General features: G+C 36.3%; 1 protein-coding gene and 1 pseudogene across 6 annotated transcripts in view; one reads left to right on the top strand and one right to left on the bottom strand.

Annotated features, from left to right (window-relative positions):
* The window catches only part of NTNG1 (netrin G1), a 331,599-nt gene that overhangs the window by 14,994 nt on the left and 295,077 nt on the right, over positions 1-21,528 (top strand). The window lies entirely within an intron of this gene.
* LOC124516062 (LYR motif-containing protein 4-like) lies at positions 9,326-9,600 on the bottom strand (annotated as a pseudogene).

Here is a 21,528-nt window from a genome sequence, read left to right as displayed (position 1 = left end):
GCATTTGCACTGAGATTATAATGGATAGTGTTTTAACAAATGCACTAGACATGTCTAATGAGAGCATAACCACTCTGTCTAAAAACAAAAAGAAAATGTTAACAAATATTACCTATGTGAAAATAAATTAAATAAAAGCTATTTTATTAATCAAATATTGGAATGGGCACAATATGTTGGCTCTCATGGATGCTTTGAAGTAGAAGAGAGAAATTCAGTATGAGAAATGGAAATGCTGGATCCCAAATCAATATTCTTGGCTGCCATATTACCTACAGTATCTCCTTCCTCAAAAATATCCAATGGATTTCCACCTGCACTAAGTCCTGATCAACAAAATGAAACATTCTTCCTTGCAACATTATTTGCAGTAGCCAAGATATGGAAGCAAACTAAATGTCTAACACTGGATAGAGAAAATTATATATATATATATATATATATATATATATATATATATATATATAATGGAAAATTGGTCGGCCATAAAAAAGAATGAAATCTTGTGATTTGTGACAACATGGATGGACCTTGGGGGTCTTATACTAATGAAATAAGTTAAGCAGAGAAAGATAAATACCATATGATCTCTCTTACATGTAGAATCTAAAAGAAAAAGAAAAAAAGAAAATAAAAAACCAAGCTGATAAATACAGAGAACAGATTGGTGGTTACCAGAGGCTGGGAGTGTGGGGTGGGAGAAATGGTTGAAGGGGTCAAAAGGGGGTTATTGCAGTTATAAAATAAACAAGTCATGAGGATGTAATTAATGTGCAGTGTGGTGACTATAATAATATTGTATTGCATATATGAAAGTTGCTAAGAGAGTATATCTTGAAAGTTCTCACCACAAGAAAAAAAATTCTGTAATTATGTATGGTGACAGATGTTAACTAGACTTATCGTGGTGATCCTTTTGCAGTATTATATAAATATTGATCCATTATGTTGTACACCTGAAATTAATATGATGTTGTATGTCAATTACACCTTTATTAAAAATAACATTGTTAAGTGAAACCTAGATCCATGATTCTCACCTTCTCCCACTATATTTCAGTACACATGGTATTTGGATAGTGTGTTCAATTAGGGCAGCCAACAAGTTGTATTATCAAGGCTACTATGTGAATCAGGAAGAGGTTCTGTTTCCAAGAAATGCATCCTTGCGCCATGTCTTAGAAAAGAGAAAATAGGTTGGATCTCAGCCCCCATCTAAGACTTGGTTGGCTTCTTTGTGTTGGGCACAGGCTGCCCAACTGTGTTTGCTGTTTTGTGCACTATGTGGATTTCAGTTATAATTTGATCTTGTTCTGGACTCACACTGCATTTTGGAATTAGCACCTCACAGTGGGGAAGAAGCTGTTGCAAGCCATGGAGAAGTTTTATTTTTATGTTATTGAATGACAAAAGTAACAAATATTAGTAATTTAACCAATTTAGCAAATACTTATTGAGCCTGTAGTAGGTGCATGGTGCTGAGCTAGGGCTGTAAGGATGAGCAAGACAGACACATTTCCCAGCCTCGTAGAGCTCATCATGATCAAAGCAGGGAGAAACACATGACACAAGTATACCAGTAATTACTACAGTGACAAATGTTTCAAGGAAGAAATTAAAGTTCCTATGAGAGTATATAATCATAATGCTGGTGGTGATAGGAAAGTAAAACTGATTCTTCTTGAAGAAAGTCTGGATGTTGTCAAGTGCTAGATTTGCTCAATGATGTTATAAGTTTAGCATAGTATATTCTTTGAGCTAGGAAACATGCAACTTTATTATTGAAACTCCTACAGTAAAATAATTTTGTCATCACAAGACTAGAAGTCTAGCCCCAACTTCATTTCCATGTGTGTATATATATGTATATATACATACATATGCATATATATGGCTTGAGCCCAAAGTGGGGCTTAAGCTCACCTGATGCGGGGCTCAAACTCACGAACCATGAAATCATGACCTGAGCCAAAGTCAGATGTTTAACTGAGTGAGCCACCCAGCCAGCCCATTTCCTCATATTTTTAAGGCAATTTAAAAACAAGAATTTTTAAGACTTGCAACTGCCACATTATAATAGGTAGTTACCCTTAATACATTTAGCACTTAGTTTTGTAATTATGGGTTATTTGACTGCCTTCCACACTGGGTTGGAAGCTCCTTGAAGAACAGAGACAGAGCCCTGTTCTTTTTCATCCACAGAAATTAGTTTAGTGCCGGAGGTATAGTGGACACTTAATATATAACTGTGGGATGAGCTTTCTTCTAACAGTCTGCTTTCCCAAATCTCTGCTCTGTGCACTTTTACTTTTTAATTTTTTTATTGTCTCTCAATAATCTTTTCTGCCTCTTCGATTCTTCTTTCCACTGTCCTTGCTATCATTTACAATATCAAAGTAACCTCATGCAGAATCTGGCATGAGACCACCCTTTGGGATATTTTGTGGGAGTATTCAGTATTTTAAATAGTGGGTTCCCTCCAGTTCATTTAATACTGCCAGAGCCCTGTGGTGGGCAAAATGGTAGATAACGGGAGATTCTGCTTTCAAGAAGCTTTATAAACAGTTACTTACTAAGCAGAAGGAAATAAATTCTATGCAAGAGCTACATTTAAAGAGCTGTGAGAATCCAGAGGGAAGTGATTCATTGCAAACTCAGAGAACTCAGTGGTAGTTTCATAGAGGAGATGGTCTTTAAGCTGAGCTTTGAAGGAAGAGTAAACTGTTCTGAGATGGAGGAAGAAAGAGAAGGACATTATAGCTTAAGGAGATAAGCAAAGCCCTGTCTTTAGCTTTCCTTTCAAATAATTTCCTTTTGTGGATCTATCTCAACAGTAACAAATGTTATGACTGTGCCATCCATGAATTAATCTAAATCCTGCTCAGCTGTCCTTATGTTTCCTACCACATAATACTGGAACATCATTTCTTACACTTGGCATGTTCTCCCACTCTCTAAGGTATCAATCATTAAACACAATTATGTGGGTGAAGGCACTTTATAAAATGCAAAGTACTATATAAAACGGGAAAGTGCCATACAAGGTACTATAACTCTTATTATGTATTTGCAAGCTCAGTGATCACAAATCATGGTACTTAACAGATGATATGGAGATTCAATTCAATAAGTATTTATTGAAGCCTACCCCAGTAACTTTGGACAAGTTGCCTATTTAAACTTTCAGAGCTCCGGGTTCTTTTGCATGGTTTTTGTGAAGATTCACTGACATCATTAACTTTGAAACCTGTAAAATATGGTATAAGAAAAAGTCACTCAATACATACCAGACCCTTGGTTTGACTTAGGCCTTTGATACCAAAAGCTTTGCTGGAGAGATGACACTTACATAAGTGAGATATATAATAATTCCTAACAATAGGTGATTACATATCAAAGTCACTGCTATTGTCATTGAGTATCATGGGTTTGTGTCCTTGTTCAGATGTGGGAGTAGTCAGAAAGATCACAGTGAACACAGAATTCAAATACAAGCAACCTAATCTGGCTTACGTCTATAAATTCTGATGCTCAGAGGGTCTTCCATAATCCTAGCCCAAACCCCAATGTTCCTTCTTCTCCCAAAATACTCATTTAAGACTATATGACATTTTCGCTGGCACACTGGACTATTGGTTTTACCATTGTTTTCCAGTTAGAAGCATTTATAAGACTGCTTAAATGCCTTTTTAAATTTTGCTTCAGAATGTTCCAGAACAAATCTTCATAACTCCATGAATCTGCCTACAGCCATCCTTAAAGTGGCATGAGTTTATGCGTGATCACCAAGAAAAACTTTATTCTGAAGGAATCTAGCCATAAATGGTAGAACATCAGTGTTACATTTTTCCCAGTTTATTAAATATTTGTGATATACAATGTTATTACATATGGTTCATTATTATCTGTGTTGAATTTCTAAAGTGTTTAAAGTTCAAATCCCAGGCTAATTATACTAAAAATTCATATTTCCATTAAAAACAACTTAAAAATGATCTCATACATCTTGAATAATGTTAATCTTAATATGTAGGTGGCAAAGCCCCATTTTATAAATGAGAAAGCTGAGATCTGAAAAGGTTAATGACTTTTTCTAAGTCACAATAACTAATAAATAATAGATGTTGGATTATCATATATTTGTAAAGTTAATAGTAATGAATTTTATTGAGTATACTTTACCAGGCACTGTATAAGTGTATAACATGCATAAATTTAATCTTTGAATGAAAGCTTGAGTAGATTTAAGAAGGATGTAAATATGTCGCCCTTGAGTTTTCAATTTTTTTCAAAGCCATACTTTTTTTCTTTTAATGGAAATGTCTTTTGTTAGTTAAGTAAGCATTTGGCAAAAGAACTTTGCAGTCATTATTGATACTCCTTAGCTTGGTTGTCATAAAGCCTATGAAAGGCTTTCACAGATTCCTGTGGGCTCCATACAATCAGAGGCATTGGCCTATTGACAAATTGATACCAGAAAAGAACTTTGAGATCGCTGGAGAAAAAGTAGCCTGCAATTTCACAGTATAACTAATGGGAGCTTTACTGTGAAAATAGAAGATTATTCATGTAGTCGCAGTCTGAAATGAGGAAGACAGTTCTCAAATGTTGCTTCTGCTTGCTTTTCTTTCCTTCTCTTGAGTGGAAGTCCACAATTATCATAGGAAATCATGGGTAATGTTCTCCCTTCCATTTTAGAATAATGTCAAGGAAAAAAAAAGACTTCAGTACTAGACTCTAATATAAATAATTTCAGAAAGCTCTAAATTTGTTTTTATAATGAAGTAGTCACTAATCTATAAACTAAGACACTATGCTCAGGAGAGTACTTTTCTGATACACAAATCCTATTCCTTGTTAACATTCTGGATAGCTGAAAATGTTTCTCTCTGTGTAGAAACTTGCAATATCTTTACTTTAACTTGGCCACGTGTTTCTGCCTTCACCTTCCCGTGAGCAGCTCTGCTCCTTTGAGGAAAATAGAGGTGGAATGAAATGGAGGTGACATTTCCCAAGGTCAACAAAATAAACCCAGTGGTAAATCTATTTTAAAATCATTCTCTTTTGAATGGCATCCTGGGTGGACATAAGCACAAGCACATGGTATAATTTTTTCCCCCAAATCTATAGCAAGGTCTTTGATCTCTCTACTATTTAACTGAATCCTCCAATCTTGGGACAGGTCTGTCATTCGCTCAACCATAAAGGGCTGATCACAGAAATGACCAGAAACAAAATCTATAGAAATATCTTAAATATCTAAAAAAATTGATCAAATTAACCAATTTTAATTATGCATCATGTTTTTGATAGTCCAAAATTTACTGAAACCATCATGAAGTCCTCCATTATGTAGGCGGCCTTTTTTTTTTCCCTACCAAACCCATACCCACATTTGTTGGTATAGCAAAAATGAAACTATCCATTTAAAAGAGTTTAATCTAGATATATATTCTTTGATTCTGTAGTCTGTGTATCAAACTGTTTGCTTGAGTGGATATTTTTATAGAGTATTTTAGAGATTTTTAAATTAAAGCATAATTCATATATAGTGTTAGTTTCGGGTATACAATATAATTCAAAAATTCTACATATTTCCCAGTGCTCAACAAGATAAGAGTACTCTCCTATCCTTTCACCTATCCTCCCACCTTCCTCCCCTCTGGCAACCACAATTTGTCCTCTGTATTTGAGTCTGGTTTTTTGTTTGTTTTCTTTGTTCATTTGTTTCTTAAATTCCTCATATGAGTGAAATCATATGGTATTTGTCTTTCTCTGACTGACTCATTTCAGTTAACATTATACCCTCTAGATCCACCCATGTTGTTGCAAATGGCAAGATTTCATTCTTTTTCTATGGCAGAGGAATATTCCATAGTGTGTGTGTGTGTGTGTGTGTGTGTGTGTGTGTGTGTATCTCACATCTTTTTTATGCATTCATCTATCAATGGATCCCCTTGGTTGCTTCTATATCTTGGCTCTTGTAATAATGCTGCAATAAACATAGGGGAGCATATCTCTTTTTTTAAAAATGTTTATTTATTTTGAGAGAGAGAGAAGGAGAAAGAGTGGGGGAGGGGCAGGGAAGAGGGAGAGAGAATCCCAAGCAGGCGCTGAGCTGTTAGCATAGAGCCCGACATGGGGCTCAAACCCACGAACAGTGAAATCATGACCTGAGCCAAAATCAAGAGTTGGGTGCTAATCAAGTGAGCCATCTAGGCACCCACATATATCTTTTTGAATTAAGTGTTCATTTTCTTTGGGTAAGTACCCCATAGTGGAATTACTGGATTGTCCAATAATTCTATTTTTAATTTTTTGAGGAAACTCCTAAGTTTGGCTCCTAAGAAACTCATGTGTATATCTTCTTTGGAAAAATGTCTGTTCAGGGCTTCTGCACATTTTTAATTGAATTATTTGTTTTTTGTGGTGTTGAGTTGTGTAAGTTCTTTACAAATTTTTGTTATTAACCCCTTATTGGATATATCATTTGCAAATATATTCTTCAATTTAGTAGGTTGCCTTTTTGTTTTGTTGATGGTTTCCTTTGCTGTACAAAAGCTTTTCATTTTGGTATATTCCTAATAGTTTAATTTTGCTTTTGTTTCCCTTTCCTCAGGAGACATATCTAGAAAAATGTTTCCATGGCCTATGTCAAACAAACTGCTGCCTGGTTTCTTCTAGGAGTTTTGTAGTTCCAGGTCTCACATTTAGGTATTTAGTCTGTTATGAGTTTATTTTTGTATATGGTGTAAGAAAGTGGTTCAGTTTCATTCTTTTGCATGTAGCTTTCCAGTTTTCCCAGTATCAGTTGAGACTGTCTTGTCTCCATTGCATATTTCTGGCCTCCTTTGTTGTAGATTAATTGACCATATAAGTGTGGGCTTACTTCTGGACCCTCTATTCTGTTCCATGTATCTGTGTGTCTGTTTTTGTGCCATTACCACACCATTGTGATTACTATAGCATTATAGTATATCTTGAAATCTTGGATTGTGATACCTTTAGCTTTGTTGTTCTTTCCCAAGATTGCTTTGGTTATTCAGAGTCTTTTGTGATTCTATTCAACTTTTAGCATTATTGGTTCTAGTTCTATGAAAAGTGTTGATAATTTGATAGGGATTTCATTAAATCAGTAGATTGCTTTGGGCAATATTGTCATTTTAACGATATTTATTTTCCCAGTCCATGAGCATAGAATATCTTTCCATTTGTTTGTGTCATCTAGAACTTTTTTCATCAATGCTTTATAGTCTTCAGAAGACAGATCTTTTCTGTCTTCTTGGTTAAGTTTCTTCCTAAGTATTTTATTATTTTTGGTGCAATTGTAAGTGGGATTGTTTTCTTAATTTCTCTTTCTGCTTCATTATTGGTGTATAGAAATACAACCAATTTCTGGATATTAATTTTTTATCCTGCAACTTTACTTACTGCATTTATGAGTTACCATAGCTTTTTGGTGGAGTCTTTTGGGTTTTCAACATAGAGTATCATGTCCTCTGCAAATAGTGGAAGTTTTACTTCTTTCTTACCAATTTGGATGTCTGTTTCTTTTCTGATTGCTGCCGTTAGGACTTCCACTACTATTTTGAATAAAAGTAGTGAAAGTGGACTTGTCTTATTCCTCATTTTAGAGGAAAACCTCTCAGTTTTTCACCATTGAATATGATGTTAACTGTGAGTTTTTCATATATGGCCTTTATTATGTTGCAGTATGTTTCCTCTAAACCTACTTTTTTGAAAGTTTTTATCATGAATGGATGTTGTAATTTGTCAAATGCTTTTTCTGCATCTATTAAAATGATCACATAGTTTTTATATTTTCTCTTGTTAATGTGATGTATCATGTTGATTGATTTGCAAATATTGAACCACACTTGTATTCCTGGAATGAATCCCACTTGATTGTGGTGAATGATTTTTTTATGTATTGTTGGATTTGGCTTTCTACTATTTTGTTGAGGATTTTAGAATCTGTGTTCATCAGAGATATTGGCCTGTATTTTTCTTTTATTGTAGTGTCTTTATCTGGTTTTAGGTATCAGGGTAATGCAGACTTAATAGAATAAATTTAGAGGCTTTCCTTCCTCTTCTTTTTGGGAACAGCTTGAGAAAAATAGGTATTAACTCTTTAAATGTTAATAGAATGCCTCTGTGAAGCCACCTGGTCTGAGACTTTTATTTGTTGGGAGTTTTTTTTTATTACCAATTCAATTTAATTGCTAGTAATCAGTCTGTTCTAATTTTCTATTTCTTCCTGTTTCAGTTTTTTTTTTTTTTAATTTTTTTTTTTTTTTTTCAACGTCTATCCATCCTTGGGACAGAGAGAGACAGAGCATGAACGGGGGAGGGGCAGAGAGAGAGGGAGACACAGAATCGGAAACAGGCTCCAGGCTCTGAGCCATCAGCCCAGAGCCTGACGCGGGGCTCGAACTCCCGGACCGCGAGATCGTGACCTGGCTGAAGTCGGACGCTTAACCGACTGCGCCACCCAGGCGCCCCTCTTCCTGTTTCAGTTTTAGAAGATTATATGTTTTTAGGCATTTATCCATTTCTTCTAGGTTGTCCAATTTGTTGACATACAATTTTTTTGTAATATTTTCTTATTATCCTTTGTATCTTTCTCTCTCTCTGTTTTTGATGAGACTGACTAAAGGGTTTATTAATTTTGTTTGTCTTTTCATAGAACCAGATCCAGGTTTCATTCTTTTTCTAGTTTTTATTTCATTTATTTCTTCCCTAATCTTTATTATTTCCTTCCTTCTACTAGCCCTGGGCTTTGTTTGTTTTACTTTTTCTGGCTCCTTTATGTGTAAGGTTATGTTGTTTATTTGAGATTTTTCTTGCTTCTTCAGATAGGCCTATAATGCTATAATATTCCCTCTTAGAACAGCTTTTGCTGTGTCTCAAAGATTTTGGACCATTGTGTTTTCATTTTCAATTGTATCCATGTATTTTTTTTCTTTTTTTTTTTTTTTAGAGAGACAGTTCTGTTTACTGTCAATGAAGCAAAAACAAAGTGTGTAAGTGCTCTAAACAGGTGATGATGAGATATAAAAGAGGAGTGACACAATAATACACAGAATTATTCTGAGTGAGCTTCAGGTCTTCATTCTAATACTCAAACCAAGAGAGAGCCATCCTTTTCCACTAAGGCTGCAGAAGAATGGAAACCTGACTGAGCTTCTCCTACAGCAGACAGAGCAAGAAGCTATTTTAAGCTGATGTAAGAGACTACTTGTGTTCTGTTGAGAGCCCCCATCCCAAGCAGAGAATGAATGCTGAAGGTGGTCTACAGCTGTTGGAGGTGCCTGGTCCCAGCTCCCTAAGTCCTGGACTTCTCTTGATTCTCATTCATAAACTTGTCAGTCAAATACAGTTGGCCAATGTGGACCTGCAATGGATTATTCCGAGGCCTATTTTGACTTTATTCACTAGGGTTTGAATTTCTACGGGATCCTTTACCTTCTTATTTTCTCTGAAGTCATCTCTTATCCTCCTTACCACATAAGTCCTGTAATTATAGGAGCTGCAATGCTTGCTATCTCTCAGCATCACCCAGTGCAAATCTAACACTAGTGCATGGCTGGAAGCTGTCATTTTGGAAAGAAAAAAAAAAATGGGTCCTCTTTAAGGAGGTCCAGAGTTGAACCTAACCCACAAAACTTTAGTCTATGCAAAGCCACGAATGAAATAAAATAAAATGCAGTGGGGCTTGGTCTTGCTAGAGGGCCAGGCATCGGCCTTGGTGAGCACTGTCCCTCCATGTATTTTTTAAATTTCTTCCTTGATCTCTTGGTTTACTCATTCGTTATTTAGTAGCATGTTATTTACTCTCCATGTATTTGTGTTCTTTCCAGATTTCTTCCAGAGTTTCTTGAAACATGGCGTGACTGTTCTTTTGATAATGGAATCCTAATGCGTGTACATTTCTTTAAGGTCTTGCCTGCCTGGGAGAAGGCAAGTTTATAACGGAGCAGAAATCTACAGTAACTTAAATGGATCAATACTAGTTCTGACAAGACTGGCCCTTGGCCAAGCTATGAGGTAGCAACACTTCCATTTGCTGTTTACTCCTCCCCTGATCTTTACAACTTATGGGTTCTATCCTCTTAGTGCCTCACATGGGAATTGAGGACCTTTAAAGGGGAAGGTCTTAATAGGAATATTTATGCTGCTACCCCTTCTAGAAATGTCTACATTTTTATAGGATCACACAAAGAAGTGAATGGCTATCCACTCATGAAATTTTAAATGGCAAGCTCTCCATTTTAGGTCAAGGAGTACTTTCTACTATCTATCTCTTCTGTCTGATACAACACCAAGCCACCTCGTGCTAGCGTGCTGTATCAGAGTCCAACCAGAGAAGCAGAACTAGTAGGAGATATATATTTAGAAAAGTATTTTAAAATTTTTTTTAAGGTTTAGTTATTAATTTTTGAGAGAGAGAAAGCATGAGTAGAGGGGAGGCAGAGAGAGAGGGAGACATAGAATACCAAGCAGGCTCTGTGCTGGCAGGTGTGGGGCTCAAACTCAGGAAAGCATGAGATCATGACCTGAGCCAAAACCAAGAGTTGGATGCTTAACTAACTGAGCCACTCAGGCGCCTCTGTATTTAGAAAAGTATTGCATACAACACCCAGTGCTATGAAAACCAATTTGACAATAAATTTCATATATTAAAAAAAAAAAAAAAGAAAAGTATTGCAAAGAATTGGTTAACGTGACTATGGAGGCTGGCTAGGCAAGTCCAAAATTGTAAGGTAGACTATCAGGAAGGGTAGGCTTGAACTCTCAAGCATGTTCTGAGGCTGCTTTCCATAGTCACAATTTCTTCTTCAGGAAAGCCTTGCCTCGGCTCTTATAGCCTTTAAGCTGATTGAATTAGGCCTATCCAGACTATCTAGGGTGATCTTCCTTACTTAAAAGTCAAATTGATTATGGGTTTTAATCACATCTATAAAACACTTCCATAGCAACACCTAAATTAGTGTTTGAATAACTGGTGGCTGTAGCATAGTGAGTTTACACTTCAAAAAGACCATCACATCTGCTTTTTAAGAAAATTAAGAAAATTATTTTCAAAGTGTTTTGCTATTTAGGTTTTTTACTTAAAAAATATACTTTAAGACGTAAAGGAAGTGAGGTTAAAGGGCGTATTAGAGCCTAAAGAAGATCAATAAATTATTTCTTTTTTTCTTAGGCCCTGTCTATGTCATACTTCAAAGTTCAAGTGAGTGACAGGTTTCAGTACCCATGCAATATTTTTTTTATCTTTATGATCATCTTGTAGATGATGATTTAATAGGATAATTTAGCAGCCTTAATTAATGACAAATCAACTAATTACAAGCAAAAAATTATTGTTACTGATGATGCTGGTAAAAAAGTAATTACTTAAATGGCAGATATAGTATCATTAAGGCTAATAACCAGATACAAACTGAACATAATTATTGGTGCTGATAATCAAAACCAGTTGGAAATGAATTAATTGGATGTACCATTTGGTATTATTTATGTTTTGTTTTAAAACAGCAATTATAGGTCAGGTTTAGAAAACACATTACAATTTATTGAGTTACCATTGCTGACCCCAAAATAAGATAATAGGCAACTGTTTGTCATATTATAGATACATCTAGGCTCTCAATTTCTATTTCTTTTTTTGGAACTTTTTAAAGAATAGGAGGTTAATAATGGGGCCATTATTACTTGTTGTACCATACAAATATTGAGTATCCTAACCTACATTTTAATAAGGCAAAATTTCATTATGTTGAAATGTAGACATTAGTATGTGAATAAAACCAGATTGATCGGCCTTATTTTGTCAGTTCAAAACCAGATACATTTTTTAAGCATGACATTCCTGTATTTCAAATCAATACCACACTCTGTGCCCTTTTTAATATTTAAAAATATAAATGGCTGAGTTATTGATGTTTTAAAATGCTCAGCAAGTATTTAAATTTTTTTTCTCATTATGTACACGTTTAACTAAACACTTCCTAATTTTCTCTAATCATTCTGTACCAGCTCTGAGTCTTGGACTTAGAAACATCTATTTCTTCTCCCCACTGGCCTTTCACCATCTTCTCAAAATCATTGGCAGAAGGCACGGAAAGGAGATTTAAGACTTGGGATTAAGGTTTTTCTTCCCTCAAGGTGTCTGGCTGCTTCAAAGACACTGGATTGTTTTTGAGTCTCAGTGGCTTGCATTGGTCTGCCATTGAGTGGCCCGGCAGAGGCCTAGAGGCTCTCCCGCTGTTCTTTGCCAAGCTTCCGTGGGGCTCTGTGAGTGCTGCAGTTCCCAGCATTAGTCACTACACACCTGCTGCGTCTATCACTCTAAACTCCATTTCCCCGACCCTCATAGACATGACTGACCACCCACCCTCTGAAGGCCCACGGTATTTCCGGAGGCTCTAAAGTGACCATGATTAACCTTGTCCGATTCAGTATGATTGCCAAAGGCTGACAATACTCCTGACTGATTTTCAAGTATCACATTCACTTTGGGGCATAGAAATACTTTTATCAATAGCCTGGATTTTCCTGGGGAAGTGGGGAAAGGAGGGGACATGGTAGATGAGAGATCCAGGAGTCTTTAGAACCAAATGTTTAACTTGTTCTTCAGTCTTTTGCTTTCCTTCCTTTACCAACTTGACAATCTAGTATATATGCTATTTATTTGCTTTAGTTGTTGTATGGTTTTCAGATAGCCACTTGACTATACAGCAAGCATATTGCTTGTTGCTTGTTTAATCCTCAAACCAGTATGAGGTAGGTATTATTGTCCTTATTTTACTCTTGAGAACACGGAGACTCAGAGAGGTCAAATAGTTTTGTCTGTCATCACAAAGCTGATGAATGACTGGGGTGGGATTCATCCCTAATTCCAAAACCTGTACTCTGCCAAGCGAATTCTTGGAGACTGCAATAATATATTAAAAGCTAACTTCTAATGAGTGCCTACTATGTGTGAGGCACTATTATAAGAACTTCTAGATGTGCTAACTCATAGCAACTCCATAACTAGGTAGTGTCCCATTTTTCAAATGAAGAGGGTAGAGCACAGAAAAGTTATGTCATTGCCCAAAGCCACAAAATTAGCAAAAATCTCGGCAGTCTGGTTTAAACTTCTTATGTTTAACTTGTATACTATGGCATAATTCATGAAGTCAAAATTCTAGAATCCAAGACTTAACATATACTTAACTATACTGTTACTAGGAAAAAAAAAAGTGACCAGTCATTTGGTTCAGCCATTCTCAGAATGTGGCATCCGTTGGCTTTGTTTTTAAAAGTTGTCTTAAGAGAAAAGGAATTTTTGTGAAACCAATCTGAAAAGCGTTTGCCTTAAATTGTAGACTGCTTTTCCCATATCCTCTCACTAGGGACTCTCATAAACATAAATTCACTAATTGATACTTGAAAAAAAAAAACCTAGCATTTTAAAAAGCAATAGGTACTTGATAGAATGTTTGTGGTATGTGAAAATAATTTTTCTTGGAAACTCTAAAGTAGAGAACTTGGTAGTGTCCTGCGATCTATGTGCTGTGAACTTTTGAGAACAGCTGTGTTTCTACAGAAATCACCTTATTCAGAAGAGAGGACTTTTCTGTTTCCAGACTGGTATGAGATTGGTATAGGAAAGCTCAGTAATAAATCAACTGGTCCCCAAGAACATCATAATGGCTCAGTAGTAGGAATTGAAATTATACTTCACTTGTAAGCCATAATGTGTTATGTATCAAAGAATAAAAGTAGGTGTGCTCCATAGATTTACTGAGATATATCCAGCCATACTGCATTTTTTTTCCATAGCACCTTAAAATTTCCTCATAATTCACTATTCTAGAAGTCTTTTCCATTTTCTATTTTGTTCCTTTTCTCCTTTATTCTTATTTATTTACTTACTTACTTACTTACTTATTTCTAGGGTTGGATATAGTGTAGCCTAGAATACAGAAAGACTTGTGTGATTCTTTAGAAATACCAATTTCAAAGCCCTGATTGAAAGGGATTGGTGTTTCTGTTTTTCAGTAATAGATCAATTGAATATCCTGTCATATTGTTTGTTTGTTTTCATCTGTTTGTTTTTTTGTTTGTTGCTAGGGGCAAGGAAGAAGTAAAGAATTGGGCCAGTGTTTCTTTGACAACAAAATATGACCCATAACACTTTGCTTTGCCTGAAAAATTATATGCCATGCCCAACACCTTTTAATAATGCTCCAACACATTTGCTACCTAGAAAGTAAAGTTTTGTAGCTGTCTGGATTTTAAGGAAGACCATACCCATCTGGTGAAGTAGTGTGAGATGTTTAAGAAATTCTTGTTTAGAGCAGTGAAATAAAATGAGACAACAATCATAGCTCTTTATTCTTGCCCACCATCCTAAGATAGATAAGCAAATCTTAAGCATCGAAATACTTCAGTGTCACATTGAATGTTTATTCTCAGTGCTGGAAGAGAGATTTGAGTTTTAGAATTCCATTTCTGTATAGCATTTAAATTCCATTCTAATTCCTTCAGAATTTTCTGATCTTGATTAATCAGTGCATTACACTAGTCAATATCACTATTGGAAGAGGAAAATTGAGTCCTGTTCAGGATTAATGTAGCTTAAAAAGTAATATGTACTATATTTCACTGGAGAAAGGTATGTCAAGATTGTTTTTATTTGATCTTGAGATTTCTGTCGTCTTCTTTTTTTTTAATGTTTATTTATCTTTGAGAGAGAGGGAGAGCACAAGTGGGAGAGGGGCAGAGAGACAGAGACACACACAGAATCTGAAGCAGGCTCCAGGCACTGAGCTGTCAGCCCAGAGCCCAACGTGCAGCTCAAACCCACAAACCACATGATCATGACCTGAAGTCGGACACTCAACCGACCGAGCCTCCCAGGTACCCCGAGATTTCAGTCTTCTAAAATAACAAACTATAATTTTAATCCAATTACTACAACAATATTTGAATAGTATTTGTTTTTGAATCATCTCTATCTGCTTAATGATGGCATTTATTGAGTGTTTCATGCTACATTTTCTGTTCCTTATAATAACCCTGTCAGGTATCTATCATTGTCCTCAAGTTATAAATGAATAAAGGATCAAAAAAGTTTAGTGACTTGTGTAGGGATACACTACTGATGCTTGAGCTGAATTCCATGAATTTCCACTGTAGAATCCATCAATTTGGCTGGATATTTTGTTCAAAAATATGCTAAAATATGCATGTCTTCTTGCTTATTTTCTTATTTCCTTTATTAAAAAATTTTTTTTAACATTTATTTTTATTTATTTTTGAGAGACAGAGCAAGGCAGAGCATGAGTGGGGCAGGGGCAGAGAGAGGGGGGTACACAGAATCCAAAGCAGGCTCCAGGCTCTGAGCTGTCAGCACAGAGCCCGATGCGGGGCTTGAACCCACGGACGGTGAGATCATGACCTGGGCCGAAGCTGGCCACCCAACCGACTAAGCCACCCAGGTGACCCTCTTCTTGTTTATTTTCTCATTTCTTTGCTTTCTTGTCTCCCTCCTTCTCTGACGCTTCTTAGAAGGACTTTTCCTCTTCTTTAGAAGCTTTAATCTATTTTTATTGATAAAGCTTTCCCTGACCACCACCCCATCCCTGCAAGGCTGATCTTTACAGCCTTCCAAAGTGCTCCAGAAGCATCCTGTCTATGCCTGTGATAGCACTTACTACTCTATACTATGATCTCCTGTTTGTTTGTGTAGTTCACCTATTAGAGCAAGGATTTTGTTCTCTGCTGGGTGTTTAAATGCCAATGTTTAAATCCTTACAGAAATTATTAAACTAGCTTGAACTTTTATTGCCAATAATTAATGGCTGACTGACTCAAAGCCAAATATGTGATTCTAAATGCTGTTTACTTAACCATTATATTCTACTGCTTTGCAGATATTCTTGAAAAATATAAATATTAAAGTCAATCATTTAAATGTATTTGCATATTCTGTTTTGTAAGATTCTTTTGTTTTTAATTTTATATTTAATATTTCTAACAATTAGAGACTTCTAAGATATAGGTGAAATGGAAGTAAATTTGAGCCTGTTCCCCTTCAAGCGACTAAGTTTCACATGGTTAAGAGATGATGGATGCTTTCCCAAAAAAAAAAGCACTTGAAAATATATTAAACAAATTAAAATGATATTAAAAAAAAATCAGTGCCAGTGTTTGGGACCTACCTTTGGAGATGAAGTACACAGGTTGTTTTTAATTGCTCTGGTAATTTTAAAGCAAGTTCAGAGTTGAGGGTGAAATATCAGCCTATACATTTTTCAAGGGCAAGGATGATTCAGCCATATTCATAGAATTTAGTACCATACCTGATATATAATAGTTACTTAATAGTGGTTGCTTGAATGAATGAATGAATGAATGAATGAACTTTAAAATGTTGATCTACCCTGATTTTTGCATTATAAATATTCTATTTATTTATTTGATCAATGTTTGATTGATGAATGTATGAATGCTCAAATACTGTGAAGTATTCAAGAGCACTTATACTACTAGCTTCAAATTAAGCTAGTGCTTTCTGAATTTCACAACTAAGCTGTACTTGCCCAGCAGACCTCAACACAGTAATTCTTCTCGGATGCTTCATAAAAACTCCAAACACAAGAAGCAGCAGTTTATTGGGATGTATGAAGTACAGCAATACTGCAATCAGAGTATAAGGTTTCTTTTCAAGTCTATCCTGGGGTTGGAAGGACCTTTACCTACTGGTATGTTATATCCTGCTCAATTTTTGTTGGAAAGCAAGAGGCATTATGGAATTCAACCTGCAGAGGGACCCTGGCACTAGCACACACCAGGCTACTGCCTTGGGCAACTTAATAGGAGAAATTGATTGTCACGCTAGGTAGCCATCAGGATATGACTAGATTTCTTGGAGCGATAAGAACATTAAGTGGGGTTTTCAGAACTGTAGTGTACCCTTTAGGCTTCATTTCAATGGTAGTCAATGCTCAGAGTCCCCCTTTCAAAGCACTGGAAAACATGCTGGTATAATTAATGTCACTAAGGTATTGTTTTTCCCTTTCCTTTCAGTTTGTTTTCTTTTCTTTTTTTTTTTTTTTTCCTAAGAGAATCAGGCAAGTTACAAGACAGATGTCTCCTATGAAAAACCATTATGTAATTTGAAACAAAAAGCCAGTGTCTAATTATAGTGACGTGTTGGGGGACAATGAGTAAATTTGCTTGAATGAGATCAATCATAGACATTCTCTAGGTCACCATATTTCAACTTGGCATGCAAATTCCAAACTCATTTACAACATGCATGGTGAGAATCACAAGAAGTTCTAAGACCAGTTTGGGAAAGATTCATAACTTTGTCAGTTGGTTATGTTCTTCATAGGATCATAAGTAATTTTAGTGTTGACAAGTACAGATTCTTGCTGGGGGCAGTTTGAAATTAAATTCACCAATTCAGTACAAATCAATAACTACTTATTGAGGACCGTCTATTTTCAATGCTGGGCACTGAGAGGGAAAGGAAGTTGAGTAAGGCAAAGTTCCTACCCTCAAAGAACTTTCTCTGGCATGGGAAAGAGACAGCTTTTGATTATAAAGTCAAGTCTTGTTGCAAAGAAACTAATGGCTTATAGAGTAGCACGTTGGCACGGAGATTGATTTGGGGAAAATCAAATGACTGCCCATTCCCTATGGATACCCCTTTTCCCCCATTCAACTGTAGTCAGCAACTCATCTGATAAGAAAGATACTGGAGTCCCTTATCTGTGGGGGTTATGTTCCAAGACCTTCAGTGGATACCTGAAACCACAGACAGTATCAAACCCAATGTTTTTTTTCCTATATGTATTATACCTATGATAAAGTTTAATTCATAGTCACCATAAGAGATTGACAATAACTGAAAATAGAAGAATAATTATAATAGTATACCATAATAAAAGTTATATGAATGTGGTCTCTCTCTCCTTCTCTCTCTCTCAAAATGGCTTATGGTACTGTAGACACCCTTCTTCTTGTCATGATATGAGATGACAAAATGCCTACGTGATGAGATGAAGTGAGGTGAATGATGTAGGCATTGTGGCATAGTGTTAGGCTACTATTGACCTGATGATATGTCAGAAGGAAGAGGTCATCTGATGCTTATGGACTGCAGTTGGCCAAGGGTAACTGAAACCTGAGAAAGCAAAACCACAGATAAGGTGGTCTACCCTATACATTATTTGTTTCTGAAATAAGGTAAAAATCACTAAGCATTTTCATAGATCTTTATGTATCTAGATATCCATGTGTCTAGATACCTTTACTCTAGGTATCTGAATCCAAGATGCCTTGGAGGAACATTTTTACTGAATTAACTCTTATAAATAACTCAGTTGTATTGATTCTCAACTAAGGAATTTAAGGCTTACCTATACTCATTTATTAGCAAAGTATGTACTTAACATCACCATTAAGTTTATTAGCTGACAGGAATGAACTGCATATACTCCTTACAGTAAGGCTTAAGGATGTCATGGTATTTATCTGAATTGGAATATACTAAAAATTTGCAGGTTAAATACAGTGCTGTACTACAATAGGGAATTCACTAAAGTGGATAAAAGGAATATAATTGTTCACACTCTGTATTTGCAAGGGTTTCTGATTTTCATGTAACACATCCAGGTTGCTCCAAATGCCATTTCCTCATGTTTCTTCTGTTCAGTTCTTACTGCCATTTGCCTATTTTGATGACTTTCTACCTTACATTTGAACAAATGTACATAGTCTAAAGCAGAGATTTTTTTTTAAGTTTATTTATTTATTTTGAGGGGGGAGGAAAAGAGAGAGAGGGAGAGAGAATCCCAAGCAGTCTCTATGCCATCAGCACAGAGCCCAAAGCACAGCTCGATCTCATGAACCACAAGATCATGACCTGAGCCAAAACCTGGGTTTCTCAGCCTTGGTGCTGTTGGCATTTGGAGCCAGATAATTCCTTGGAAATGGCTGTCCTGTACATTGTGGGGGTGTTGAGTATCATCCCTGGCCTCTACCCACTGGATACCAGGAGTACACACCCCCAACTGTGACAAATAAAGTATTTCCAGACACTGCCACATGTCCCCCTGGGAGGCAAAATTGCCCCAGTGGAAAACAATTCATCTAAGGCAGGTTTCTAAATATTCTTCCTCAGTCTCACTTCTGTTCATGATAGCTGCCATTTTAATGGTTCTAGGCCTTGCTTTCATTCTGTTACTCCTGTGCCCCTAAACTTCTAGTGACTTTTTACCCTAGTTCAGACCTTTATCCCCCTCACCCCTATCTTTTTTAAGTTTCATTTTTAGCAGAATAGTACATGCACATGTTAATGAGTAAAAGAGTACAGAAGAGCCATGAAAAGAGGCCTCCTGTTCTATTCCTCTCTTCTCTCCTGTCTGAGAGGCAACTTTAAAAACTTTGTTTCTGACTTACTTCCAGCAGTTTTCTCCATAGTTCTAGGTTTAGTTACACTTCTGTTTATTTGACTTATCAATTTTAGGCAAAAATCTATTGGCTATTTGTTTTAAAGATGGGGTTATAGCTCAGGTATATAATTTGGCTTTTACCCTCCCTCCTTTCCATTTTTTGACATGTAGGTGATTATTTCTAGTCATACATGGTAATCTTTAAAAAATAATATATTTTAGGGGCGCCTGGGTGGCGCAGTCGGTTAAGCGTCCGACTTCAGCCAGGTCACGATCTCGCGGTCCGGGAGTTCGAGCCCCGCGTCAGGCTCTGGGCTGATGGCTCAGAGCCTGGAGCCTGTTTCCGATTCTGTGTCTCCCTCTCTCTCTGCCCCTCCCCCGTTCATGCTCTGTCTCTCTCTGTCCCAAAAATAAATAAACGTTGAAAAAAAAAAATTAAAAAAAAAATAATATATTTTTGGTCAACCAACTTTCAAGACCACAGTGTTGCACCCCCTCAAGCTGAGTGAGATAGAGACCAAGTTGATAATATCTCTCAACCTTCCCACTTAGTAAGATGGGAGCTTCACTGCTTTTACCTTATCTTCCTCTTTTTCCACATCCACCTTCTGTCAGCAATACTTTTATTTACGTTCCCATTTACAATGTTGACATTTTCATTCTTTCTTGCAAATACAACAAAGTCTTCTATGCCATATTCTTAGCTTGACCCTTTAAGTTGAAAGCCAAAAAACCAAATTTACATTTTATGACAATGCAAACATTTCTCCCTACCAGGTCAAGTATAGAGCTATAATTTTATTTCCTTCTCCATTGTTCAATGGCATGATCCTTGATTCACTTGAAGGAGAAAGATCAGTGTTAGTGTCAGAGAACTTCTTTCTTCAATTCTCATAGCTCCGAAAAATCATGGCATATTTTACATTGATTCATAAATAGCCCATATCTTTCTTGTGAGCTTTTGTTTTAGTCTAGTTAACATCCATCACCATACATATTTATACTGTTTTTCTTACAACCAGAACTTTTTTATTTTTTATTTTTTAAGTCATTATTTTAATTCCAGTTAGTTAATACACAATGTTATATTAGTTTCAGGTGCACAATATAGTGGCTCAACACTTCCATATATCTCTCAGTGCTTATCATGACAAGTGAACTCCTTAATCCTCATCATCTATTTAACCTATCCCCCCACTTCCCTCTGATAACCATCAGTTTGTTTTCTATAGTTAAGAGTCTGTTCATTTCTTGTGATAAGAACTTTTAAGATCTACTCTCTTAGCAACTTTTGAGTTTACAATCCAGTCTTATTAACTATAGTCACCACACTGTGCATTAGATCTTGTGAGTTTTTATTTGCTTTGTTTTTGCACTGCTTGTCTATTTTTCTTCACCATATCCTCACATTTATCATGCTGATTAATCTCTTTTCCCACATGCCCAACCCCACCCTTAGGGCTTCTCTTCATTGTTTTCCTAGGTTGGACCCACAGATGCCCGAAACCCATGTCTTTGTGATTTTTGTTTTGAATCCCATGTCTTTGTAATTTTTGTTTTATCTTCATTTTGCTAGAGTATAGCTGCAATTAACGTACAAATAAAAAGAGTCTTGAGTGATTAAAAACTTCTGTCTTCGGGGCGCCTGGGTGGCTCAGTCAGTTAAGCGTCTGACTTCAGCTCAGGTCATGATCTCTCAGTCCTTGAGTTTGAGCCCCACATCGGGCTCTGTGCTGACAGCTCGGAGCCTGGAGCCTGCTTCAGATTCTGTCTCCCTCTCTCTCTGCCCCTTCCCTGCTTATGCTCTCTCTATCTCTCACAGATACATAAACATTAAAAAAAATTAAAAAAAACAAAACAAAAAAACTTCTCTCTTCTACCCTCACTCTGATCAGTAGGTTGAACATAAAATTCTAAGCTAAAAATAATTTTGTTTACAATTCTAAAGGTACAGTTAGACCCAGGGCTGCTGAAAGCATACATGTTTTCTTGACATATTTTTCTCTCTCTTGTATTTGGTGTCAGTAAGTTAGGCTACGGTATATGCAGTGCCAAAATGTCAGTAGCTTGT

This window comes from Lynx rufus, unplaced genomic scaffold, assembly GCF_022079265.1.
Source record: "Lynx rufus isolate CCGP_SWC_20201006 ecotype Redwood Valley unplaced genomic scaffold, mLynRuf1.p SCAF_2, whole genome shotgun sequence".
NCBI lineage: Eukaryota > Metazoa > Chordata > Mammalia > Carnivora > Felidae > Lynx > Lynx rufus.
This window is presented reverse-complemented; position numbering and strand designations above follow the sequence as displayed.